Source organism: Triturus cristatus, chromosome 6, assembly GCF_964204655.1.
Source record: "Triturus cristatus chromosome 6, aTriCri1.1, whole genome shotgun sequence".
NCBI classification, from domain to species: Eukaryota; Metazoa; Chordata; class Amphibia; order Caudata; family Salamandridae; genus Triturus; species Triturus cristatus.
Window position 1 is genome coordinate 1,581,051,911 of NC_140589.1, and position 19,993 is coordinate 1,581,071,903.

General features: G+C 39.8%; 1 protein-coding gene across 9 annotated transcripts in view; it reads left to right on the forward strand.

Moving 5' to 3' along the window:
• The window catches only part of NRXN1 (neurexin 1), a 1,628,124-nt gene that overhangs the window by 1,038,727 nt on the left and 569,404 nt on the right, over positions 1 to 19,993 (forward strand). The window lies entirely within an intron of this gene.

A 19,993-nucleotide genomic window follows, 5' to 3' on the forward strand; every position in this document is an offset into this window, starting at 1 on the left:
TCTTTCCAGTCTGAGCTCCCTAAGATATAGTGAAATAGAAAATGAATGCCCAGCATGTTTGTTCAGACTCTTTATGTTCTGGTTTATAAGTGTCCTTAATTGACTGAATATTCCATAATGAAATCACTGTATAAATAAAATAAAAACATATCAGCCTATTCGAAATAAGTATGGTTCTGCAAAATAAATGGAATGGTTGGGATTCAGTAGCTAGGCCTTGTGGGGAAGGTAGTAGCTGTGATTGTGAAATAAATAATTCAGAGGAGAAGTAATTACTGCCCACATCATTGATCACAGGTAAGCTGTTTTTTAAGACAGTATGTTTTAATGTAGCTGAACTGTGATGCATGATTTCGGATGTAAGTATATCTTCCGCTACTTACTTACCCAGAACATTCGTACAATGCATCAAATAGCTCGATCACTAAATACCGTCACAAGTCTCTTGGTACTCATTAAATAATCAGTAAATATCAATTATAAAACAAAACTACTCATGTAGTGGCACACACGCTGTGCTTATATTTTGCTCACACCGCTTCAATGCACTCTCATTCTGTTCCCAGAAATAAAGCTCCTTTTGTTGCAGATGACTTGTTCAACATTCTGTCCCTCTTCTAGTTCAAGTGAGAGAAATGAATACTGCATAATAATGGTAATCAAGTAAACACAAATCCCAAAATTGTCAGGTCAAAATGTGTTTTTGCAAGCTCCATTGTACTTATTCAGTTTTAGGACATAAATCAATGGAAATGTGCTTTGTAGAGCTGTGTTCTATTTGCACCATCATTTGACAGCTCTTTAATTAATTCTTCCCCAGAGCTAAAACAAAGAGGATGAGTGGTAGTCACACATCATAGTAACCAAAACGTATCCTTCTTGCAAACATCTGGGACATTAGTTTCATGTGCTCTTTAAGAATGGAAAAAATTACTTTTAAGATGCGTCAGCCCACACACCGCCCACAACCAGATTATTTTTGCCAAGTGCCATGTTAGTAATCTATACACTACATATCAATTTTGACTCAAGTAAACAATCACATATGCCACATTTAATGCATTAGTGGTTAATCAAAAAATAAAGAAAGACTGCCCTGACAATCCTACATGTCAGAGTTTCCTATTGCACTCACAGAGCTTCATTCAAACTCTTTCCACTATTGTGTGACTCTAGGTGTCACTACAAGCAAAGCTGCATACACATTACTCCCCCTCTTAGAATGGTTTGCTGCATTGTACTTACTGAGCATTGAATAACAGACTAATCTGTAACTTAGCTTATGTTTCTTATAGATAAATGTCAGGAAGTGGGTTATTAGTAGTGGTAAATGTGCATCTCCCATTGGCAATAAGGCTACTACCATAGTCTAAGGCTCAGTACAGGTACAGCAAATTATTCCAATGCTCAAATGGGTAGCTTGACTGAAAGCAGACAGGCTTAACTTAAGAGAGAGGTACGTAAAGATTTTCAAAACACTGATTAGGTAAATAATTAAGAGAGAACATACAATAAAAATCCCACATGAATTTATGAGAAAAGAAAATGTTTTTATCCTAACAATGTCACCAAATTGACAAAAATCCAATGTAGGGAACCTGAGACATGAATTTCTAAATAATAAACACATTCTAAAGTTGCTCCACACTTCTGGGGGTTCTTCCTGAAGTTCTGTTTGAGGATCCAAAGGGTCCAAAACACAGTCCAAGGGTATGGAAGCTCCAAGATGGTCCTTGAAAGTTTGGGCCCACAATTCCCACAATGCACCTGGCCAAACCCCTTAAATGTCTACTGGATGCACTCCAGGCAGTGGACTCTTGTTGGGGGTGATGCAGGTGAGCTTTGTTAACCTGTAGCCTGCAGGTAGTCCACTCCTTGATCATTTAGAAGCAAGGTACAGCCACAGGGCTGTTGTTCCAGAGAGTGCAGCAGGCGCAGTCAGTCAGAAAGTGGGACACAGTGGTGCAAATCAGTTTCTAGCAAGGCAATTTTTCTTCTTTTCTTAGTTTCAAGCAGCAGATCTGGAGGCTCTGCGCCATTCACATAAATTATTTATTCAGTATTCTCTGAGGTCAAGCAGGGGAGTACTCCTGTCCAACGAGGTGCATGGCAACACACCAGAGCATGACCACTTCCTCTAAAGTGTGGCATTATCTTTTCCCAGAAAGCACCATTTCTACAAAATTCAACATGGCTGAAATCTCAGCAGAGCATAAAGAGCTAAGTAAATCTACTCTCAGTATGTCTAATTTCCATAGGTCTCTACCTCCAACATCTGCAGATTCCTTCCTCAAACTTCCCACCTGGCTGAATCAGATGGAGCTGGCATTCCGTGCCTGTCCTATTCCTCCTTTGAAGCTTCATGCTTTATGACCCCTCCCCCTGCTCTCGCATTCCTGTGTAGCAGAGCTCTCTCCACCAGATAGCCTCTCCTAGGTGAGCCACTTATCACTACATCAAAGCATCCTGGCTAATCCTGTTAACTCCCACCTATTAAGGAAGACTACAGGAAGGCTGCATTTTGGCTTACAGACAAATGAAAGTCTTTTAACCTCTTTTCTGTAAAATGTATGATAAATTCAACAATAGCATATTGTTGGAATTATCAATACCATTCGCCTAATTCCTTGAATGATATTTTACTTAATTCCTAGTAACACGTATGTGTTAATAAACAATTGCAATGTTATACTATGTGGCTGGGGTTCTAGAATGGGGAAAATAAAATGTTAAATTTCTACAACACCAGGGCATATACAATATATTTTATAAGGGCCCCACTTAAAGTTACGTCACCCCCCCCCCCCCCCCCCACAACCCCCACCCCTTGGACAACTAGGGGAGACTTAGGAGGTTCTGAATATGCAACAGTGAATTTATTTTTTAAAGCAGTGCTGCAACACAGGGCTGCTTTAAAATGACCTCAGGTGCTCAGCAGTGCACACATGCGAGTGCAGAAAGGTCTGCTGGCCTCTAAACTGCCATGCTCTAATATATACTAGGGACTCCAGGTAGTTTTAATCCCCCCTGCCCTATTATCTCCTAGAGACTTATAGGGTAGATCATGCCAATTGTAAGTCTACCCTAATATATAGTGTACCTTAATGCATGTGGATGTTTTCACTTGTGTTTTCAACCTAGCACTGGCCCTGCGCCTGGTGAGCCGAGGGACATTCAGAGTCAGTTACCATCACTACCAATCAGCACGAAGTGGGGGTGAACAGGATACACAGGATGAGTTTGCAACAATAAAGCACCTTGAAATTCCACTAACACATAGCCATTGTGATACATATATATCTGACACAATTTATTAGGAGAACGGAATACTAGAGTGACTGATATGAATACATATATGAAATCATTTCTGTTGTGACTGCTAGTAACCAACACAGTGCACTAAGCAACAAAACGTAAAGATAAAGGGCATAAGGGTGCAGAATGAACCTACCATGGCTCCAAAGCCCATGTCAGAATGGGGAGAAGGGGAGCAGAGAGAAGCCACTTGTATTAAATTGAAAATATAAAAATTGGATTTTATAATGGAATTTGGGGATGCTATGCTATATCCATAGATCCATGTGTCCCAGAGACCCTCCTATTTCTCAGATTCATAGATCCAGCATTAGATTTGCTAATAATGCAAAGCAAGTTTGGACTAATCTTGTGCATAGCCAACGGCCACACATGGAGGATGGCCACATGTATCAGAGTGGTTAAAACATTGGGCAGTATTCCAGGTTCTGCAGCCAAGAATCTCCCGTCCTCAAAGTAAGCCATTATTACAGTTCTATTACACCATCTGTAAAACAATTTAATAAAAATGCAATGATCTCTAAGTTCTACAGAATGGCCAAAATACTTTACCCAGAACTCTGGGTGAGTAGGATTCCACAATGATGACAAAATGTACATTCATGAATTAATAATGTTGATTTACTATGCTGTTTGTTTTCTTGTGTTAAAATTGGTCAACATTATTGGTATTGTATAACATAGTTAAAGACCACATTTCTCTCCATATTTAATATCCGTTTATGTGGGCTTGGCACATGGGTAGTATTGTAAAATTGCAGAATGTTTATGTTACACCCTTGTTGTACTTAATATATTGCAGGGAATATTCAACAGTATTTACATTTGTCCAGATACCTCGCATGCATTTTTCAATTATACTAGATGAGAACAGATCCTGTCTCCAATTAGAAATTCAAAACCCTATATTAATACATTTATTCTACTTTGTCTGTCAATCACATGCAATAGTTTAAAGATGAGCATTTGAAAATAGAACTGCCTCTTCAATGTAGGGCTAAACATTATATATATATATATATATATAAACACACGCACACAAACATGTTCATTACATTTCATTAAAAGTGTTTATTTTCTGTTTTAATTTTATTATCAGTTGTGTACTTTTTTACATTAACATATGATCATTTTAGAATATATTTTCTGTTGCTTCTTTTGTGTCCATGTTCAAATTGTTTTCCATTTTTTGTTTATGGCATCATTTTCTTTGGTGTATTTTTATAATCCTGTAAAATAAATGAAATTATGTGTGGTCACTGCATTGTGTTTGTTTCTTTGTAAATATTATTTCTACATATCAGTAGCATAACCACTATCATTCTTGGTAATCATCCCACTGCGCACTCTGAGACATTTTGAAGAATGTTCACACTTTTGTCTAGTTTACCACGCTCCAAAATGATTGACTGTATTAGCGACTGAGTTTAATTCTCAATTTATATCAATAGAAGCACCAATGCACAGATGTTTATCAAAGCAGCCTTGAAAGAAATTTGAGAGATGTGGCAAAATTTGAAAAAGTATCCAAACAAGGACAATGATCTGTGTGCCTTTTTAACAAGTATATTATATCTTATGGCATTTGTAATATTGTGATGGAGTAACCCGTAAAACAAAATCGAGGTCAAACCCTTAAATTCATAACAGTCACAATATGCCTTTGTATTAAGGGATCAACTATGGTAACAGAGGAAGTCAATAGAATCACTCATTTGCTCATCATTGAATGATAAATAATTCTTCTTTAGACTAACATGTCATAAAATATTACCACACAATGTATTGATTTACTTGTTAAAATCTTAAGAAAAAAACTTTATTTCAAAATTAGAAAGCTGACTGCAATCAGCCTCTCTTGATGTAAACTGTAATCATCATATAGATGTTAACAATGTATATTACCTAAAATATAGTTTAATTGATAGTATTTGAAGTATTGAAAAAAGATTGCAACAAATTGTATGCACAATGCCTTTTATTTGCATATGAAAATATATTGGATAATTCACAGCTATATCTAGAGAAAAAGTATATCCAAACAGATTGTAGTTGATTCATCTAGGCGAAATAGTCTTTCCCTCATTTCAATTAAGATTCCAGCAATTTCCTCTTCCAACTGTGAGGGATATTCTTATTGCAGCATGCAAGGCTGTACCACACCACTCTTTTAGGCATTCTATCTTACATTGCCATTAAATATATCCATGTCATAGTCCAGTGTAAACAAAACTGCCTGCAATGCAACATCTACATAAATTGAATATGCTATCCCTAAGCCCTCATGTATTAACCAATGATTATTCTTTATCAAGATTGAAAACAATGAAACACAGCATGTGTCTCAATCTGAAACAGGAACATAAAGCACATTTGTTAGAAATAATGTAATATAATGATAGGTGGTTATTTAAACAGAGAGTCCCTATGTATTCAATGGGGTAGATTTACAAAACATTATATCTCATAATTGTTTGTGAGAGCTAAACATTGCAATTTATCGAAATAGCTGGATATTTTTTTCAGGAGTCTCAGGGTAAAATAAAAAATGGCCAATATTGCATATTCAATCCTAATTCTTGTTAACAATTGTGCAATACAATATCACAAATGAAATGCTGTTGGGCTATTTTAACTTCTTTCTTTACATAGTGGTGTAGGAGAATCATCATTTTTCAAAATCTTCATTCACATTTTTAGATTTAGTGGCATATCTAAATGATGAGATCAACAAGATATAAAGTATCTCAAATCTTAACAACTGTATTACCCACATCATGCTTGATATTCTGAAACAGATTATGGCAAGACCAACACATACAACAGGTCATTCATTTAATCCATGTTCCTATTTAAATATTTATATTAATAAATAGTCCTCTCCTTCTATCTTATATCACAGTAATTGAGTTAACAACTATCATTAGTTCTGAATTGACCTTTCTGACAATATCCAAATGGCACAAGTTTCTTTAGGATAATTTCGGGTTATGTTGGAAAATTGTGTTGATGCAAAACACAAATCTCCCAGTGAATGTCATTCTATTTTAATTTAATTATTTGCAGTTTACTTAGTTAGACAAAAAGAAAAAGTGTTTCACCCAACCAAATAGCACTTTTGAAAGCTTTACTGAAGGACTGGCTTAGTGCACCCATGTAGCAAACACAAACAGCTGTTACCACACAATACCATTACCATGCATCCTTAACAAAGCATACGTTTTTACCACGCAAGTCTTTACCATTCACAATTTTACCATGCATATACCTTTACCACATGTCCATTTACAAAACAAATGTCAAATGTAATTATTTCACTGGTAAGTATATATACATACATATATTAATGATCCAAGAAAACACTGCTAGGCACTCACAGGGTTTTAAAAAGCCATATATTGAATACAGACGCCTTTCTCAATGTTATGATATATTATCCACTGCAAACAGCATTCTGGGTTCATTTAAATAGGAAGAACCTCAACATCATTGGTGGATTCCCAAGCATGATAACAAAGAAAGGACTTTAAAAATGTAATCCAAATTGCGGCCTGGTGTTATAAGTATACATTATACTTGTGTTTTGGCTTAGATGCCACTTTCCCCTCACCTTAATAGATAAGTAATATTTTCTCATGCAGCTTGCCACGTTGTTATTTCAGCGGGAGTCACGTAGGATCCAGCTCTTATTAATTAATAAGCCCCCGGGTGGGCCAGGTCCCGGAAGCATCGTGGAAAGATAGGAGCAATTGCACGGCCCTCCTCAGGCTATTCAAAGCCCTGGGGACCAACACTTCCTCAGGGCTGGAACTTTAATATATGCAGGGAGGGCCTCAGGACTAAATTTGACTTTATCCCCCAACCAGTTTGCAGAATGGTGTAGAAAGGGGCATGGCCTCCCACAACTTCTCAGCAATCCAGCTATGCAGAACTTACTGGAAGTAACAGGAGTGGTAGATGTCCCCCAAGGACCACTACTGGTGGGGGCTTTATCCCCCACCAGTAGTGTGCCAGGAGGCATGTTTGCAGAGTTGTGAAGAAAGGGGGGGTGGCCTCTGAATAACTAGCAGCAATCCAACCGTGTGGGACTTACTGGAGATAACAGGAAGGGTAGTTGGCCCCCACGGAGGTTCTTGGGGGCCAACTAGCCCTCCTGTTACTGCCAGTAAGTACCAGACAGCAGAATAAGAGGTCTTTGGAGGCCACGCCCCCTTTCTCCAACCACTCTGCAAATGCGCCTCCTGGTGAACTACAGGTTGGGTAACCAGTAAGTCCCACAAAGCTGGATTGCTGAGAGGTTGTCGGGCAAGGGTGTTTTTAGGATTTAACGTGGGTAGAGTATTTGGGCAGCAAGGGTATTTTTCAGGTTTAGGGTGAGTAGGGGTACTAAAGTGGCAAGGGTATTTTTTTAAGGTTAAGGGTTGGTAGCGGTATTTGGGTGGCAAGGGTTGTTAGAATTTAGGGTGTATAAGAGTATTTGAGTGGCAAAGGTGTTTTTGGGTAGGTAGGGATGGGATTTAGGTCAATAAGGATATTAATATATATATATACATATAGATAGATAGATAGATAGATAGATAGATAGATAGATAGATAGATAGATAGATAGATAGATAGATAGATAGATAGATAGATAGATAGATAGATAGATAGATAGATAGATAGATAGATAGATAGATAGATAGATAGATAGATAGATAGATAGATAGATAGATAGATAGATAGATAGATAGATAGATAGATAGATAGATCACACTCCTGAGTACAAGATCCTTGGTAGACAAAACAGGTACGGACCACCAAAGCTGGATTCTTTTATAGTGCTTTTTATTGCAATTTGTTCAGCATGACGTGTTTCGCCATGAGCACATATATATAAAGTATTTATACTTACCTGAGAAATACTTACATTTGCATTGTAAAGGCATGTGTGGTAAAGGTATGTGCATGGTACAACTTTTGTGCGTGGGTCTGTCATAAAACCCTATAGATGGACTGTAGGCACTGCAGACATAACAATTGTACATCACCAATGGATTGCCATCAAAAGGCATTTAAATCTGGTCAATTTCGAACAGTATTGAGATTGGGCTCCAAGACCTTGCAATATCTCCTGTACTTAAAAATGTCTGCTTACTATTGAATGTAAGTTTGGCTGTGTAAGTACAAATCTAGTGGCCTGAAGAGCTGATAAGATAATTGGTAGGTTTATAGCAATGCATTTTGGAGGTTAGCTAAGCAAATGCCAGGTTGAATAAGCAAACCAAAAACTGACAAGCCTCATTAACTGTGATTATTGCTTTACTGAGAGCTAATCAAGAGATCTGCAAGCAAATGGTCACTTGGTCTGCTTTCCTAACGCTGCACACCATAAACGTTTGGGTCACCTGCGGTTTATATAGCCAAATGTTTAGAAGCCGAACATAAGGAGCTTGGGTGTAGTACAAATTAGTCTTTCCTTCTGTTCCTAAATCTAATGCCCTGGGATGATGCTTCTTTGCCTCAAGACAAGGCTAGAATAGTAAATAAAGTAATAAATAAGGGTAGAACCTTCCTTAGTAAGTAAACGCGGCTTCAAACACAAGTACTAACCTGTGCGTAAAAGATGAAACTAGCATAAAAATAACACTTCGATGTTTTACGTTTCCAGCAAGATTAAACACCAGTAATTGAAGTGCTGGTAGCACACTATTTTGCAAAAGGAACTATCTTTTAGATACAAATAACTGTCTTTCTCTTGGCACTATTAAGTTGTAAAATGTGTTACTACATCCATGCTCCACTCTTAATACACAGGATTCGAATGTGATCACCCTGATTTTAACCACAAATCTTTTTACAGTTTTAAGTGTCATCAAGACAAATCTGATATTCAACTGAGAAGTTCTTAAAGGCTAGCAAATGGGGAGCTGGGGAGATGATGAGGAGGACAGGTCAAAAAGGCAAGGTCTGTAGAACTCCACAAGTAATGTTTACTCTTATTGAAGAAAGTAAGAAGGTTAGCCTGCTCGTGTCTACCTGTCAGAAACAATAACCCTTTTGACATCACAAATATTTCATGCAATAACACGTTCTAACCTCACCATGAATAGTGGCAAACTGGTGAGAGCCCCAGTTACTTCTGGAGAAGACAAGTATCAGCATACACATCTGTACCTCTAGCCCGTCTTTGCGTCACGTCATTCAATTCTTGAGCACACTTTCAAGTTTACCATGATCTGCTAGAAGATTTCCCTCTGGTCCTCACACATACTAATGTGATTCATAACACACATGTCACATTATGAACCCACATTGTATCAATTGAGCATGAAGTAGCATGTTAACCATCCACAAAGAAGGGCTTTGACACATTTTTGAGGAACTGAATAACTGCAATTGCGAAGCAATGTAATGCCATGCACCTTCTCAGACCCCAATGGTGTGGGATCCAAATGTTAAATGACACTGAAATAAATCATTCTAGCTGGACTGATGCCAAGCTTGAGCACTTCACACCTCCATTCCCAATCTCACGTTTTGACCTGTATGGTTGCACACTCTTCCAAACATTCACAACTATCTGGTGCTCCCTAGATAAAACCATCAGTCTTGGTCAGAGAGCCTTCTCAGTATCAGCTTCAGTCCTATGGAACTGTTGCCTCCTCTGCCATTGTTGCACCTGGAACCCTCACACCTTGTTTTTTAAAAAGAAAATGAAGGTATTTCTCTTCACTAGTTCTGACAAATTGCCTTTAGTTTCCTAGTAAGAGGAAGGAAACCTTAGGAAGTTAGGGCCTCATTTATGAAAGGTGTTGCATTGCTACATGAAAGCAGTGATGCAACACTTTTCAGTGCACCCTCCTGGCGACACGATGGATGCGCCGTATTTATTATACGGAGCACCATGTCACAAGGAATGACAGATACGTCAGGAGAATCCTGACGTATCTGTAGGCGCAAACCCCATGCATTGCTCGAGTTGTGTGATAAGCATGACGCAACTCCAGCAATGCATGGGGAGGCCTATTCCTCTTGCACTGCGTCACCCTTAAGCCTGCTGTGAGGCAGGCATAAGGTTGTGACGGAGTAGCATCCTAGAAGTGGCGCAGTGAATTCGGATAGATTTCACTATGCCACTTCTATGAGGCTTTTTCATGTGGGAACGCCCACCCTGCATACATTTTACCTGACGCAGGTTAGTGTAGTGCAGGCATTTACAAAGTGACGCATCTGCTTAGATATGTCACTTTGTAAATATGGTGCAACGTGGAGCTTTATTTATGCCGCTGATGTGTCACAAAACGTTACGCAATGATGGCGTAAAAGTGTTGCAAACCTTCATAAATAAGGCCCTTAAAGAGCTTTTCAAGAACGTTAGAATGCGTTTGAACATGGTTGTGCTTAAGGAATTGTCTAATTCTCAGAGAATTAAATTTTTTTCAACTATGCAGATAATATTAAGGTGCCAATTAAAATCTACCCTAGGAGGAAGGCATTGGCCATTTTGTGGCATCCCTCTTTGAAATGTAGAAGCGAATGAAGATTTGCATTCTGAAAATGCACACCAGTAAATCAGAATATATAGTCTTGTAAAGCCCAGCATTGTCTTTGTTGAAATAAATATATGTGCAGTACTTGGGTACTTGGGTCACATTCCAGACTCAGAAAATAAGGTAACCATGTTTAATTTTAGTAAGTCCAGATTGGGCATTTTCAATCGAAGCATACAGTGTGACCTGTGTTGTTATTGTCCATCAGTGCACTCTTAAAACCATATTTCCTTTCTGAACTTCTTTAAAGCAGAGGCAAGATTGTGATGGCGAATTTGCTCTTGTGACTGATTCAAATAGGTGTGTTGTGTGATATAAAGCGTGGCTGCTATTCTGGAGACAAAAAGATAGCCCTTATGAATATTATCCCTACAAATTATGCTTGGTGAAGCATTCCATAATCTGTTGTTCCCTGCGCTTGCTCAATTGCATCAAAACATGTTAAATTCGTCATGAATGGGTTATATGAAGTTTGCAAGGTGGCAACCCACTATCAGGAAGGACGTTGCTAAAGAAGTAGTTTAAAAATGACAACATTATTTTAATCATTTGCGTCCAGGTATGAAAGGCAGTAATCTGCTCTTAAACTTGTAGATCTGTCATTTGCAAAGTTTTGCAGGAAGTTAACACATTTCAACTTTCTGTAGCCAAATTATTCCAGAAGCGATATGACATTACCTTCACTTTTGACAAGGGTGAAAACAGAGGGACTTGTTTCATGTATATTCCAATGAAAGGCAATACTTTGGGTGACTCTCTGGTTTTGGTTTTGCAGTGCTAAATATCAGCTTTAGCTTTTGCTAACCAAAAATACGGAAAATATTCCTGGTTAAAAAAGCAGAAATTGCTCCAGTTCACATGCCCTATTTCGATCTGTAAATAAAACATATCGCAAGCTTGTTTTTTTAAAATGTGTATTAATCCATTCTAATTGTCTGTATTCCCTCAAATGTACCAAGATTTAGATCAAGCCATTCATAAACTCATAGTAAAACAGTTTTATTTAATCTGTAATGCCTTGCAAGGAGGACTATATATGAGGTTATTGAAAGGTTAATTTAGCCTTTGCTTGTGCTATCAATGTTCAGTTGTCATTGTGGCTCAATAACGTAATTGCTTGGTTCACTGATGCATACGACACTGACCATCATTCTATAGCCATATAATCGTTAGAAAAACAACCCCAGGGTACGATTGGCCCTCAATGAGTTTAAGTGTCCCTCTTTTACCTATCATTCATTGTGTCGCCACCAGCAAGAACACAAGTATGAACCCACACATTGCCACCCAGCACCATGCCTCCGTTTGTTTTTGCTCTATTCTTCCACCTATTTCGTATTCAAGACCCCTTGCTGAATTATTTCTGGCATTTGCGATACAATGAAATATTCGGACTGGGGAAGGTTTTATTCCCGCTCTTTCTTCTCCGCCACATCTTGTGCAGTCTGATTTGCTTCTTCACGTGGAATAATCCATGCTAGAGATATCCCAGCCTATGGGCAAGATCAGTAAGCACCTATAAATTAGTTTCAAATAATTCTTGTCAATAACAAAATATTGTCTGCCCAAATGTAATAATAATAATAATAACAATGTGTGTTTTTATTAGTGAAAACTACAGTGTTACTATCTGTATGAAAACTTGTTGGCAATCAATTCATAATCCAGGATAAAAGGCTGAGTAGCCCTTCATGGGATGTGCACTCTTAACTTTCAGGCCAACCCATATGTCAGCAGAGGAAGTTTAACATACACAATTATCAAAATGCTATTGCTGGCAGACACTTTAGTTCAAATGTTTCCTGCCAACAGCTAGTCATGAATTAAATCTGGTGTAGTTATAAGGAGTTGGTGTGGTTCTTTGAAAGGCATTATAGCCCTATGACAGAAATTCTGCATACATCTTTTATATAGTAAAGGTACTCCTCTTGACTCACAATCATTTGCTTTTTCATTGACACAAAGCAAATATAGCCTCCCCAATGGAGCTACTATTATCAAAGAAGGATTCCATTTTGTGTGCATTTTATCTAGGAGCACTGCCACCCTTGCTTTTTGTAGGGGCAAGGAACATACTGATTGGGCTTATAGACCTGACTGCAGCCCATCAAAGAGGGGCGGGGGCATAGACTTACGGAAACCTAAATCCTTTGATGACCCTCTCCATGTCAGCAAAAAACTGTTAGCACCACCTTCAGATTAGCCTTATCAGTAAAAAAAAAAGTTTCTGGCAACAAAAAGGAAGCGTGCACATATGACAACATATAGCAGCTTCCTGTAGTAATATTTAATTATAATATACTTGGACCCATGCTAATTATTTTAATGTGAGACCAGAGTGGTAAAGTCATCCATTGCCTATCCGTACAAAAATAATAGAACAATTTAACCCTTTCGCTGCGGTGGGAATTCCGCCGCAGCGCTGGGGGGGGTTTGGGGGCAGCGCGGTGGCGCTGTGCTCATGACGGAGCCACTCCGTCATGAGCCACGGTTGAGCTGTGCTCATGACGGAGTGGTTCCGTCATGACTCCGCCCACTGCGCTAATCGCCCGCACAGGCGGGGAATCAGCTCAGCGTGGGAGGAGCGGCCGCCAACGGCCGCGGCATGACGGAACCATTCCGTCATGAGCACACGGCGACCGTGGCTCATGACGGAGTGGTTCCGTCATGAGCAGGGGAGAGGTTAAAGTAGAAGGGGTTTAGGTTACTGTGAGTATCTGAAGTATTGATGTAATAAATAATTTATTGCAGTGGCTTCAACCTTCTCTGGTGTCAACAAACACATCAATATTACTTAAATATGAGACAGAAGTGTACTTAGGTAGGATGAAGACACCGAACAGCCTTTCTTTGTGCCTCCAAGCGGGAAAAGTAACATGTATATACTATATATATTCTTCAAACAATCCTAGGAAGGAAGAATATTAAATGAGATAATTTGCCTTCCCATACCCCCAAATAAAAAATTATTTCTCGTAAGAGGGATAAAAAAAAAACCTTCATGTGAAATGCACTGTGACCCAACTACGCTTTTGACAGTTTATTAAGGAAAATAAATTGTATCCCAAGTGGTGCCTGCACCATTTATTCAATATAAGGATCTGTAGTCACTGTTGGCCTGTCCTTAAGAAATAGTCAAGTTCTCTGCACATTTAACATACCCTATAGATTATCAGGCACAGGACCATACTACGTATTGGACATAATGGGCAAAGGTAAGTAGCACAGCGTGTAGTATTATGTTGATATGTTGTAAGAAATTGGGTTCTGGCTGAGAGGGAACCCTATTCAAGCAGGAACCACAATCCTTGTCAGGGTGAGGCACAAGTATTTCCCAAATTAACCTGTGGTCATACCTATGGTAGCTTGGCACAAAGCAACCAGGCTTAACTTAGAGGCAATATGCAAAGTAAATATACAGCACTTCAAACAGTAATAAGGTGAAAACACAGCACAAGAAAAATTCGGAATCAAATTAGAAAAATAGAGTAAATTGTGATAAATAAAACAAGACCAAGACAACAAAAATCTAATCAGTAGAACCAGAGATATATAATTTTCATAATGTAAGTAATATTAGCACTAAAAAGCACAGAGCGCCAACTGTGGCTATCTGGCTGCACTAGACCGGGATAAAATCAATGTGCAGGCCAACCGCAATGGAGCGACTTCCGGGTACAGGGACACACTTGAGCCTGCTGAACACAGCACCTTACTCCTGGTTGCAAAGAGATGCAGAGTGCTGTGTCAAGGATGCATCACATAGAAGAGGCGATGTGAGGTACAGGTGAGGAGATGCATCACACAGTGGTGGTTTTGGGGTGCTGTGAAGTGCAATGCAATGTACTTGCACTGAAAGGCATACCGCAGCGGCTGTTCTGATGGGCTACATTGGACGAGGTAAAGTCCTTGCGTGGAGATGTGTTGGCTCCAATTGTCTGCGATGGCCGATGTGAAGTCCTTGTGTCAGGGAAGTCTGCACAGCAGAGGTGATGCATTGGTTCAGAGGGTGATTCATTAAGCAGAAAAGGTGATGTGCTGGTTCTGCAGGAGATGCTCCACACCATGGAGGAAATTAATTATTTCTGATGGATCCACAGATGGGCTGGCAGAGCATCTTCAGGCCCTCTTCCAAGGGTACAGGACTAGGGTGGCACCCCTTCGGAAGGCAGGGCTCACAGATGGCCGAGTCCAGGTGTTGACTTCAAGGTTGTTAGAAGTCTGTTATGTCCCTGAGGCTTCTGATGCGAAGACCTGCAAACAGGACCTTGGAGTCATTCAGGGGTCCCTGGTTTAGAGATGCAGCTCCAGTCCTACTCACTCAGACAAGGGGGCAGCAGAGCAGCCGGTCAGCACACTAGGACAGTCACTCTTCAGATCAGCTTTACTGCAGAGTCGCAGTCTTTTCAGCAGCACAAAAGTCCTTTTCTCTGGCAGATTCAACAGGTCCAGAAGTGTACTGAAGAGTTGGGGTCTTAGGTCCAAAACTTAGAAGTGGAGAAAGCTTCTAGAGGTTTCCAGCCTCTATTTAGCCATTGTTCCTCGAGTCAAAAAAGCTAGAGTGGGGGGGGGGGGGTTGACCTTCTGCGCCTTGTCCCCATCTCTTTGGAATCCCCCCTTGCTTAGAGAAATCCAGAACCACTTTATTCTCAGGAAATCTCTTAAGACCTGCCTTTTCTCTAGCTAGCCTCTCTGTCCTATCTTCTCTTAGGCAGTTGTAGTGTGTATGTTGTCAGGGTCTAGCACTGGGAAGCCCTGTTTAGGGCAGCTATATAATTTATAAATCCTTTAACATACCACCCACCCTGTGACCTCAGGCATCCCCTGCCTCCCTAACCTGGCTCCAATTTGCCTTTGCTTACAAAAGAGTATTGACAACCCCTTTGAGAGCATGCTCGGGCAGAGCATTTGTGATGTGCAGGTGACAGCTCCTCCCCCTTCGATCACTCAGAGTGGCTCATCCTGCCAACACCTATCTTCCTTTTGTCTCACAGTTTGGGAGCAATACACAAAGACCAACGGCCAGCAACACCTAGTCACGTGACCCAGGATCAGGATGCGGGCACCAAATGATTAGGGCAAGAAAATTTCAACTTTCTAACAGTGGCATTTTCAGAACTGTGATTTAAAGAAATCCAACGTTACCATTAAAAAGGCCTTTTAATTACAATTCTGTAGACGCCAAACTAGACTGTCAACCTGTTTGAACTCTAATGTTATCCTATGGGAGACGTGGGCCTTGAAGAAATGAGAAACATATTTAGGAGTTTTCACTACCAGGACAAGTAAAACTGCACTGCACCCTGCACTCTGGGCTTATCAGGGTCTACCTTAAGGGTGAATTCTCTGTATTAAAAAGGAAGGTTTAGGCCTGGCAAAATGTTTCTCTTTCCAGATCAAAATGCCAGGCCTTTGACACATTGGTGCTACTTAAGTGGGGGGCACAACCAGTGCTTCAGGCAAGCTAGCAGCATGTAAATTGCAGGCCCTGGGCACACACAGTACGGGTTTACCTTGGACTTAAAAGTAAATTACATAGGTCAATTGGGTGTAAACCAAGTCCACCATGTTTTAAGGAGACAGCGCAAGCGCTTTAACACTGGTTAGTAGTCGTAAAGTGTGGAAAATCCTGAAAACCAACAAAAAACGGGTTCAGAAAACAGAAAGATGAAGGCAAAAAGGTTGGGGTGACCCTGCAGAAAGGGCCACGTCCAACACTGTCCACCTGTGATTGTCTCTTTACCATACTCCTCTCAGTATTTGCATCTTCAGACACACTACAGTGGTATCTGTCTCCCCACCCCTGAATGCATCTGTACAAGGTCAAAGAGACCCTCTTGGCCCCAGGATTGCCAGAATTTTTTATCATGGCCTGAGGCAAAATCTTTATGCGTGGCCAATTCTGGGCCATCTTGACAACTCGTATTTTGCCAGGTGGTTATAAGCACTTATTATTAAGGAGTGCAGCAAATGTATTTGAGGGAAAGCAAAGCCTAGTACTTATCACCTTGTGATGTGTCTAGGTGAACTGAATCATTAATAATAAATAGAACAAATGTCTTCTCACTTACAAATTTGAAAATACCTTGTGACAAAGGAGACCGAAGTCTTTAGTAGCACATGGTGACGCGGATAATGCTCCCTCATTCCATCTCTCTTGTGAAAGCCATGCCCATCGCCTGTAAGTATCTCCCCGAGGCAGTAGGAATCTACCCAGGGCAGCTGTCTTTTCAAGATTATCTAACGGATGGTTTACAGAAAGCGTGCTCTGGAATGGCAATGCTACCTCTTGTATGATTTGTAACCAAGCATGTACTGGGGCAGTCAACAGAACTTTATTTGTGGGAGATTGCGCATATTCAAGTTAGATAGTGCACCCTAATAAATAAGCTGGTAGTGGAAATCTGGCAGGACATTTGATAATACCCAAGTGCATGAGCACAGAAGCAGCCATGAAGGGCGGGCGAGATTCGCCATGCTCTCTAGGTGATATATGCTAGAAACTCTACATTGTATTTGGGTAATCTCTCTGAACTGAAGATGTCAGTTTGATTGATGGAAAAATTATTCTTCTCATATTAATTCAGACACAATGAATATACTCAAATCGTTATGTAAAAAGCTTTTTTTTAAATCCAAATCCACATTTTTATAAGCGTCAAATCGCTGTTAATCTGTCCTCAAATCGTTAACGCACTTTCTATAAATCAAGAAATGAAATGATCTTTTCATTCAAGAATTTCAAATAAAGTTTCAAATTAATTCAGTGCTGGTGATTTTGAGTATTAAGAATTTCTGTTCGTTAATGTCAAAACAATCTGTCCCAACACATGAAACTGAGTGTTTATGGGACTGATTAATCCATATCTCACTCCTTCACAATACTTTGGGACATGCAGGATTAACGCTGGCCTCCTGGTAAAAGCAGCCGAACAAAAATGGCCGACCAGTCTCCCTTATGGATGTAAACCAGCTGAAGCATCCAGAATGTGCGGTGGTGCACACGTGGAATCTGCATCGTCTGTTTATTAGGGGTGAGCGAGCACCCATACAGCTTGTTCCAGCCTGCTAATGAAACATATACATCATCTGCTACGGCTCCCCGTTGGCATGCACTGAAGCACACAGGCGTGCTTTTCTATATGCCTTTTGGCATTTATTCGTATCAGTGTGATCGATAAAACCTTTAATGTAGCTGGGCCAGATTATCTTGCGTGAATTTATTTCTAGGAGCTATCACGAAGCGTGCTTTTCCCAAATTGTCTACTAAATAGCAGTATCCTAATTAAGTTTCCAAAAAGCAGACTCACAAAACACTCCAGTGACAGGCAGTCTGCAGCTGTTGTACTTGCAGGGCTTCGAAGAGAGACTCACACATCTGCAACCTGCTTTGCTATAGAAAGGGCCCAACTTGTCTTGGTTAATTACAAAATGGAAGAAAGGCGCCTGCATCTTGAAACGTTTCCTTATTGGGCGCTTTGCTGCCAGGTCATAGGTATAGCATCCTCAAATTCTTGATATGTGGATGTGATCTCACATTTTAGTTATTCCTTCCAAGCATTTCCAACAAGCCTAAGAATGGTGACATTTTTTTTGTTATTTTTCTTCCACATGACCACTATAGATAATTTCAAAGGCCACTTTGTTAATTAGTATTGGAGCTGACGTTCTATGAATAATGAATAACGAATCCCTCAATTGTGCAAATAGCTTTTGTAACCACAGTCTAAGTACACCGACAGACAGACATACCCTCTGGCTCCCGTTCGTCACTGAGAATTGCACCATAATGTAATACGAGGCATATTATCGAGTGCTTTGTAACGCTATGTAAAGTTAACCACTTGTTTGTTGTGTTTCATTTAGATTCCTGTAGTTTTAAGTACTTCAAGTTAGGTACAGTGACTGTTACATTTTGACACCACATTGTAGAAACACTGCATGTCTTTCTGTGGTATTAAACAAGAAGTTTAACCCAGCGCTAACCAAAGTAGTGACCCTTTTACAGTAGGCCCACTCAACGTTTCTCTTACACCGGTATAATCTTGTGGAATTATAACACTTTTGTGTTACCTGTGTTGCTCGAAGTTACGCTGTTGAACCACAACGCCTAAACCCTTGCAGTTCATTGCAAAAATATATCCAGAATGCTTATTCACAGAACAGTGTGCATAATGCGATCGCAAGCAACTGGTGTTTGTAGTGCTTGTGAATTTTTCACTATTGTTTTAGCATATTTGCACCCAAAATTGAATTGAGGGTTCATTTTACACTAAAATATGCTGCCAAATACTGCTTTTGCTTATTGTGTAATTATGAGTAATGTCCAATATTTTTCACAAAAGTTTGTATAATTACACAAATACAAATTACACGAATTCCCTATACCCTAATTTACACCCCATTTAATTGAATGTTGACACCAAGGAAATGCTGGCAGTGAATGTAAAATTTCCAAAGAAACTACTGAGAACGTTTTCAACATACTGGAGGACAGATTAGCAAGGGCTGATATGCTCTCCTCCCCCCCCCCCCCCGCCCCCCACCACAGGTAGCCCCAGCAAACCCCCTCCCCCCCACACACTTCCACCTTATGATAAAAACCTTTCCTTAAAAAAACAGCCACAAAGAAGCCACTACGATCCCAGATATCAGCTCATCTTTTAAGTCGCACACCCACATAGCATTTCAAAAATGCACTCAAGTATTTTAAAATATGTAGCATTAAGAAAATCATTAAGCATTTGAGCAACATATTCATGCAGTGGACCTAATCCAAAAACTAATATTTGTGTCAATTGACACTCACATGTTTGAAATGCCCTTACATTCATCCACGGTAACATGCACACTTCAAACTTGTTCCACTGACTCAAAATGCCCAAATCACTATGGGTTAATATTCGCTGTCCTTGTAGGTTAAATACATTTTTAACAAAGGCAAAACAATGATCCTGCAGAATAAATAAAACTTGAATGCTTTCGATTTCAGATTCGGGGGTCCATTAAGTAAGCTGAAGCTTAGTACAATAAGTGCACACCTGCTAACCTTTCACCCATCCATCACTATAGACCAACAACCCATGAACCCAGTGATCCTGGTAGCGACCTCTGAAACCTAAATAAACTTTATCCAACAGCTCAAC